The sequence below is a fragment of the Oncorhynchus keta genome, unplaced genomic scaffold (assembly GCF_023373465.1).
Source record: "Oncorhynchus keta strain PuntledgeMale-10-30-2019 unplaced genomic scaffold, Oket_V2 Un_contig_16218_pilon_pilon, whole genome shotgun sequence".
NCBI lineage: Eukaryota > Metazoa > Chordata > Actinopteri > Salmoniformes > Salmonidae > Oncorhynchus > Oncorhynchus keta.
Genome location: NW_026279773.1, coordinates 67,106 through 76,380, shown reverse-complemented (window position 1 = coordinate 76,380; position 9,275 = coordinate 67,106). Strand labels below are relative to the sequence as shown.

The following is a 9,275-nucleotide window of genomic DNA, read 5'->3' as shown; positions in this document are numbered from 1 at the left end:
GATACACAGCTAGGTACAGAGTACAGACATGGGTTAGATACAGCTAGGTACAGAGTACAGACATGGGTTAGATACACAGCTAGGTACAGAGTACAGACATGGGTTAGATACACAGCTAGGTACAGAGTACAGACATGGGTTAGATACACAGCTAGGTAGGTACAGACATGGGTTAGATACACAGCTAGGTACATACAGACATGGGTTAGATACACAGCTAGGTACAGAGTACAGACATGGGTTAGATACACAGCTAGGTACAGAGTACAGACATGGGTTAGATACACAGCTAGGTACAGAGTACACAGACATGGGTTAGATACACAGCTAGGTACAGAGTACAGACATGGGTTAGATACACAGCTAGGTACAGAGTACAGACATGGGTTAGATACACAGTTAGGTACAGAGTACAGACATGGGTTAGATACACAGCTAGGTACAGAGTACAGACATGGGTTAGATGCACAGCTAGGTACAGAGTACAGACATGGGTTAGATGCACAGCTAGGTACAGAGTACAGACATGGGTTAGATACACAGCTAGGTACAGAGTACAGACATGGGTTAGATACACAGCTAGGTACAGAGTACAGACATGGGTTAGATGTACAGAGTACAGACATGGGTTAGTTTAACACCCCTGCTCTAGAACACCCTAAAACACTCTAAACCACCCTAGAACACCCTGGAACACTCCAAACCACCCTGGATCACTCTAAACCACCCTGGAACACTCTAAACCACCCTGGAACACTCTAAACCACCCTGGAACACCCTGGAACACTCCAAACCACCCTGGAACACTCTAAACCACCCTGGAACACTCTAAACCACCCTGGAACACTCTGGAACACTCCAAACCACCCTGGAACACTCTAAACCACCCTGGAACACTCTAAACCACCCTGGAACACTCCAAACCACCCTGGAACACTCCAAACCACCCTGGAACACTCTAAACCACCCTGGAACACTCTAAACCACCCTGGAACACTCTAAACCACCCTGGAACACTCCAAACCACCCTGGAACACTCCAAACCACCCTGGAACACTCCAAACCACCCTGGAACACTCTAAACCACCCTGGAACACTCTAAACCACCCTGGAACACTCTAAACCACCCTGGAACAGTGTAAAACACCCTAAAACATCAAGAAAATGGAATAACACCCAGAACACATCTAGAACACTTGTACCTTGCTGCCACGACGACAGACTGGCGCTGACCAAACAGAGTGAAGGAATGAGGAACTCCCCACTCATCCTCACTCTCCTGACCTGAGGACACAGACACAGGTTGGATCAGAGGAGAGTGACCTCTACTAATTTACAGCTGTGTCATGTTATCTGAAGCTAACAGCATGGGGCCAGCTTCCCGGACACACATTAAGTCTAATCCTGGAATAAATGTTCTCTATATATCTGGCGTTTTTGGACGAGGCTTAATGTGTGTCCAGGAAACTGGCCCATAATGTAATGGTTCAGGTTCTGGAGACTCTTACTGTCATGCCGTAGAGAGGCAGCTGGCCGTGAACTTGAACTGGTTGTCTGCTGTCATACCTCTGCTGGTGTACACCAGGGAATCACTGAACTGGAGGAGGAGAGGAACACAGAGATATAATGAGACATCACTGAACTGGAGGAGGAGAGAGAGAGGGGGAGGAACACAGAGACATAATGAGACATCACTGAACTGGAGGAGGAGGAGAGAGGAGGAACACAGAGATATAATGAGACATCACTGAACTGGAGGAGGAGAGAGAGAGGGAGGAACACAGAGATATAATGAGACATCACTGAACTGGAGGAGGAGAGAGAGGAGGAACACAGAGATATAATGAGACATCACTGAACTGGAGGAGGAGAGAGAGAGGGAGGAACACAGAGATATAATGAGACATCACTGAACTGGAGGAGGAGAGAGAGAGAGGAGGAACACAGAGATATAATGAGACATCACTGAACTGGAGGAGGAGGAGAGAGAGGAACACAGAGATATAATGAGACATCACTGAACTGGAGGAGGAGAGAGAGGGAGGAACACAGAGATATAATGAGACATCACTGAACTGGAGGAGGAGAGAGAGAGGGAGGAACACAGAGATATAATGAGACATCACTGAACTGGAGGAGGAGAGAGGGGAGGAACACAGAGATATAATGAGACATCACTGAACTGGAGGAGGAGAGAGAGAGGAGGAACACAGAGATATAATGAGACATCACTGAACTGGAGGAGGAGAGAGGGAGGAACACAGAGATATAATGAGACATCACTGAACTGGAGGAGGAGAGAGAGAGGAACACAGAGATATAATGAGACATCACTGAACTGGAGGAGGAGAGAGAGAGAGGAACACAGAGATATAATGAGACATCACTGAACTGGAGGGGGAGAGAGAGAGGGAGGAACACAGAGATATAATGAGACATCACTGAACTGGAGGAGGAGAGAGAGAGGGAGGAACACAGAGATATAATGAGACATCACTGAACTGGAGGAGGAGAGAGAGGAGGAACACAGAGATATAATGAGACATCACTGAACTGGAGGAGGAGAGAGAGAGAGGGAGAACACAGAGATATAATGAGACATCACTGAACTGGAGGAGGAGAGAGAGAGGGGAGGAACACAGAGACATAATGAGACATCACTGAACTGGAGGAGGAGAGAGAGAGGAACACAGAGATATAATGAGACATCACTGAACTGGAGGAGGAGGAGAGAGGGAGGAACACAGAGATATAATGAGACATCACTGAACTGGAGGAGGAGAGAGAGAGGGAGGAACACAGAGATATAATGAGACATCACTGAACTGGAGGAGGAGAGAGAGGGAGGAACACAGAGATATAATGAGACATCACTGAACTGGAGGAGGAGAGAGAGGGAGGAACACAGAGATATAATGAGACATCACTGAACTGGAGGAGGAGAGAGAGGAGGAACACAGAGATATAATGAGACATCACTGAACTGGAGGAGGAGAGAGAGGGGAGGAACACAGAGATATAATGAGACATCACTGAACTGGAGGAGGAGAGAGAGGGAGGAACACAGAGATATAATGAGACATCACTGAACTGGAGGAGGAGAGAGAGAGGGAGGAACACAGAGATATAATGAGACATCACTGAACTGGAGGAGGAGAGAGAGAGAGGAACACAGAGATATAATGAGACATCACTGAACTGGAGGAGGAGAGAGAGAGGAGGAACACAGAGATATAATGAGACATCACTGAACTGGAGGAGGAGAGAGAGGAGGAACACAGAGATATAATGAGACATCACTGAACTGGAGGAGGAGAGAGAGGGAGGAACACAGAGATATAATGAGACATCACTGAACTGGAGGAGGAGAGAGGGAGGAACACAGAGATATAATGAGACATCACTGAACTGGAGGAGGAGAGAGGGGAGGAACACAGAGATATAATGAGACATCACTGAACTGGAGGAGAGAGAGAGGGAGGAACACAGAGATATAATGAGACATCACTGAACTGGAGGAGAGAGAGGGAGGAACACAGAGATATAATGAGACATCACTGAACTGGAGGAGGAGAGAGAGGGAGGAACACAGAGATATAATGAGACATCACTGAACTGGAGGAGGAGAGAGAGAGGGAGGAACACAGAGATATAATGAGACATCACTGAACTGGAGGAGGAGAGAGAGAGGGAGGAACACAGAGATATAATGAGACATCACTGAACTGGAGGAGGAGAGAGAGAGAGGGAGGAACACAGAGATATAATGAGACATCACTGAACTGGAGGAGGAGAGAGAGAGGGAGGAACACAGAGATATAATGAGACATCACTGAACTGGAGGAGGAGAGAGAGAGGGAGGAACACAGAGATATAATGAGACATCACTGAACTGGAGGAGGAGAGAGAGGGAGGAACACAGAGATATAATGAGACATCACTGAACTGGAGGAGAGAGAGAGAGGGGAGGAACACAGAGATATAATGAGACATCACTGAACTGGAGGAGGAGAGAGAGGAGGAACACAGAGATATAATGAGACATCACTGAACTGGAGGAGGAGAGAGAGGGAGGAACACAGAGATATAATGAGACATCACTGAACTGGAGGAGGAGAGAGAGGAGGAACACAGAGATATAATGAGACATCACTGAACTGGAGGAGGAGGAGAGAGGGGAGGAACACAGAGATATAATGAGACATCACTGAACTGGAGGAGGAGAGAGAGAGGAGGAACACAGAGATATAATGAGACATCACTGAACTGGAGGAGGAGAGAGAGGAGGAGAGAGAGACATCACTGAATCTGGGAGGAGGAGGAGAGAGGGAGGAACACAGAGATATAATGAGACATCACTGAACTGGAGGAGGAGAGAGGGGGGAGGAACACAGAGATATAATGAGACATCACTGAACTGGAGGAGGAGAGAGAGAGGGAGGAACACAGAGATATAATGAGACATCACTGAACTGGAGGAGGAGAGAGAGAGGAGGAACACAGAGATATAATGAGACATCACTGAACTGGAGGAGGAGAGAGAGAGGGAGGAACACAGAGATATAATGAGACATCACTGAACTGGAGGAGGAGAGAGAGAGGGAGGAACACAGAGATATAATGAGACATCACTGAACTGGAGGAGGAGAGAGAGAGAGAGGAACACAGAGATATAATGAGACATCACTGAACTGGAGGAGGAGAGAGAGGGAGGAACACAGAGATATAATGAGATATCACTGAACTGGAGGAGGAGGAGAGAGGGAGGAACACAGAGATATAATGAGACATCACTGAACTGGAGGAGGAGAGAGAGAGGAACACAGAGATATAATGAGACATCACTGAACTGGAGGAGGAGGAGAGAGAGGAACACAGAGATATAATGAGACATCACTGAACTGGAGGAGGAGAGAGAGAGGAACACAGAGATATAATGAGACATCACTGAACTGGAGGAGGAGGAGAGAGGGAGGTACACAGAGATATAATGAGACATCACTGAACTGGAGGAGGAGAGAGAGGGAGGAACACAGAGATATAATGAGACATCACTGAACTGGAGGAGGAGAGAGAGAGGGAGGAACACAGAGATATAATGAGACATCACTGAACTGGAGGAGGAGAGAGAGAGAGGAACACAGAGATATAATGAGACATCACTGAACTGGAGGAGGAGAGAGAGAGGGAGGAACACAGAGATATAATGAGACATCACTGAACTGGAGGAGGAGAGAGAGAGGGAGGAACACAGAGATATAATGAGACATCACTGAACTGGAGGAGGAGGAGAGAGAGGGAGGAACACAGAGATATAATGAGACATCACTGAACTGGAGGAGGAGAGAGAGGGAGGAACACAGAGATATAATGAGACATCACTGAACTGGAGGAGGAGAGAGAGGGAGGAACACAGAGATATAATGAGACATCACTGAACTGGAGGAGGAGAGAGAGAGGAGGAACACAGAGATATAATGAGACATCACTGAACTGGAGGAGGAGAGAGAGAGAGGAACACAGAGATATAATGAGACATCACTGAACTGGAGGAGGAGAGAGAGAGGAACACAGAGATATAATGAGACATCACTGAACTGGAGGAGGAGAGAGAGAGGGAGAACACAGAGATATAATGAGACATCACTGGGAACACAGAGATATAATGAGACATCACTGAACTGGAGGAGGAGAGAGAGAGGAGGAACACAGAGATATAATGAGACATCACTGAACTGGAGGAGGAGAGAGAGAGGGAGGAACACAGAGATATAATGAGACATCACTGAACTGGAGGAGGAGGAGAGAGGGAGGAACACAGAGATATAATGAGACATCACTGAACTGGAGGAGGAGAGAGAGAGGGGAGGAACACAGAGATATAATGAGACATCACTGAACTGGAGGAGGAGAGAGAGGGAGGAACACAGAGATATAATGAGACATCACTGAACTGGAGGAGGAGGAGAGAGAGGAGGAACACAGAGATATAATGAGACATCACTGAACTGGAGGAGGAGGAGAGAGGGAGGAACACAGAGATATAATGAGACATCACTGAACTGGAGGAGGAGAGAGAGAGAGGAACACAGAGATATAATGAGACATCACTGAACTGGAGGAGGAGAGAGAGAGGAGGAACACAGAGATATAATGAGACATCACTGAACTGGAGGAGGAGAGAGAGAGGAGGAACACAGAGATATAATGAGACATCACTGAACTGGAGGAGGAGGAGAGAGAGGAGGAACACAGAGATATAATGAGACATCACTGAACTGGAGGAGGAGAGAGAGGGAGGAACACAGAGATATAATGAGACATCACTGAACTGGAGGAGGAGAGAGAGAGGGGAGGAACACAGAGATATAATGAGACATCACTGAACTGGAGGAGGAGGAGAGAGAGGGAGGAACACAGAGATATAATGAGACATCACTGAACTGGAGGAGGAGAGAGAGAGGGAGGAACACAGAGATATAATGAGACATCACTGAACTGGAGGAGGAGGAGAGAGGGAGGAACACAGAGATATAATGAGACATCACTGAACTGGAGGAGGAGAGAGAGGGAGGAACACAGAGATATAATGAGACATCACTGAACTGGAGGAGGAGAGAGAGGGAGGAACACAGAGATATAATGAGACATCACTGAACTGGAGGAGGAGGAGAGAGGGAGGAACACAGAGATATAATGAGACATCACTGAACTGGAGGAGGAGGAGGAGAGAGAGGGAGGAACACAGAGATATAATGAGACATCACTGAACTGGAGGAGGAGAGAGAGAGAGGGAGGAACACAGAGATATAATGAGACATCACTGAACTGGAGGAGGAGGAGGAGAGAGAGAGGGAGGAACACAGAGATATAATGAGACATCACTGAACTGGAGGAGGAGAGAGAGAGGGAGGAACAGAGAGATATAATGAGACATCACTGAACTGGAGGAGGAGGAGGAGAACACAGAGATATAATGAGGGGAGGAGGAACACAGAGATATAATGAGACATCACTGAACTGGAGGAGGAGAGAGAGAGGAGGGAAACACAGAGATATAATGAGACATCACTGAACTGGAGGAGGAGGAGAGAGGGAGGAACACAGAGATATAATGAGACATCACTGAACTGGAGGAGGAGGAGAGAGGGAGGAACACAGAGATATAATGAGACATCACTGAACTGGAGGAGGAGAGAGAGGGGAGGAACACAGAGATATAATGAGACATCACTGAACTGGAGGAGGAGAGAGAGGGAGGAACACAGAGATATAATGAGACATCACTGAACTGGAGGAGGAGGAGAGAGAGGAGGAACACAGAGATATAATGAGACATCACTGAACTGGAGGAGGAGGAGAGAGAGGAGGAACACAGAGATATAATGAGACATCACTGAACTGGAGGAGGAGAGAGAGGAGGAACACAGAGATATAATGAGACATCACTGAACTGGAGGAGGAGGAGAGAGAGGAGGAACACAGAGATATAATGAGACATCACTGAACTGGAGGAGGAGAGAGAGAGGAGGAACACAGAGATATAATGAGACATCACTGAACTGGAGGAGGAGGAGAGAGGAGAGGAACACAGAGATATAATGAGACATCACTGAACTGGAGGAGGAGAGAGAGGGGAACACAGAGATATAATGAGACATCACTGAACTGGAGGAGGAGAGAGAGAGGGAGGAACACAGAGATATAATGAGACATCACTGAACTGGAGGAGGAGAGAGAGGGAGGAACACAGAGATATAATGAGACATCACTGAACTGGAGGAGGAGAGAGAGAGGGAGGAACACAGAGATATAATGAGACATCACTGAACTGGAGGAGGAGAGAGAGAGGGAGGAACACAGAGATATAATGAGACATCACTGAACTGGAGGAGGAGAGAGAGAGGAACACAGAGATATAATGAGACATCACTGAACTGGAGGAGGAGAGAGAGAGGGAGGAACACAGAGATATAATGAGACATCACTGAACTGGAGGAGGAGAGAGAGAGAGAGGAACACAGAGATATAATGAGACATCACTGAACTGGAGGAGGAGGAGAGAGAGAGGGAGGAACACAGAGATATAATGAGACATCACTGAACTGGAGGAGGAGGAGGAGAGAGAGAGGAACACAGAGATATAATGAGACATCACTGAACTGGAGGAGGAGGAGAGAGAGAGGGAGGAACACAGAGATATAATGAGACATCACTGAACTGGAGGAGGAGGAGAGAGGGAGGAACACAGAGATATAATGAGACATCACTGAACTGGAGGAGGAGAGAGAGGGAGGAACACAGAGATATAATGAGACATCACTGAACTGGAGGAGGAGGAGAGAGAGGGAGGAACACAGAGATATAATGAGACATCACTGAACTGGAGGAGGAGGAGAGAGGGAGGAACACAGAGATATAATGAGACATCACTGAACTGGAGGAGGAGGAGAGAGGGAGGAACACAGAGATATAATGAGACATCACTGAACTGGAGGAGGAGAGAGAGGGGAGGAACACAGAGATATAATGAGACATCACTGAACTGGAGGAGGAGAGAGAGGGAGGAACACAGAGATATAATGAGACATCACTGAACTGGAGGAGGAGAGAGAGAGGGAGGAACACAGAGATATAATGAGACATCACTGAACTGGAGGAGGAGGAGAGAGAGGGAGGAACACAGAGATATAATGAGACATCACTGAACTGGAGGAGGAGAGAGAGAGGGAGGAACACAGAGATATAATGAGACATCACTGAACTGGAGGAGGAGAGAGAGGGAGGAACACAGAGATATAATGAGACATCACTGAACTGGAGGAGGAGAGAGAGAGGGAGGAACACAGAGATATAATGAGACATCACTGAACTGGAGGAGGAGAGAGAGAGAGGGAGGAACACAGAGATATAATGAGACATCACTGAACTGGAGGAGGAGAGAGAGGGAGGAACACAGAGATATAATGAGACATCACTGAACTGGAGGAGGAGAGAGAGAGGGAGGAACACAGAGATATAATGAGACATCACTGAACTGGAGGAGGAGAGAGAGAGGAGGAACACAGAGATATAATGAGACATCACTGAACTGGAGGAGGAGAGAGAGAGGAGGAACACAGAGATATAATGAGACATCACTGAACTGGAGGAGGAGGAGGAGAGAGAGAGGGAGGAACACAGAGATATAATGAGACATCACTGAACTGGAGGAGGAGAGAGAGAGGGAGGAACACAGAGATATAATGAGACATCACTGAACTGGAGGAGGAGAG

The 9,275-nt window shown here is 47.2% G+C and overlaps 1 long non-coding RNA gene across 3 annotated transcripts; it reads left to right on the top strand.

Moving 5' to 3' along the window:
• Positions 1–47: 47 nt before the first annotated feature.
• Positions 48–1,143, top strand: LOC127919279 (uncharacterized). Of its 3 annotated transcripts, XR_008102423.1 has the most exons (4): positions 48–155; positions 222–293; positions 332–367; positions 512–1,143. It is a non-coding gene; the product is annotated as an uncharacterized LOC127919279 (long non-coding RNA). The 3 variants fall into 3 exon arrangements; XR_008102421.1 differs by lacking the exon at positions 332–367; XR_008102422.1 differs by lacking the exon at positions 512–1,143 and having other exon boundaries at positions 332–429.
• Positions 1,144–9,275: the final 8,132 nt, after the last annotated feature.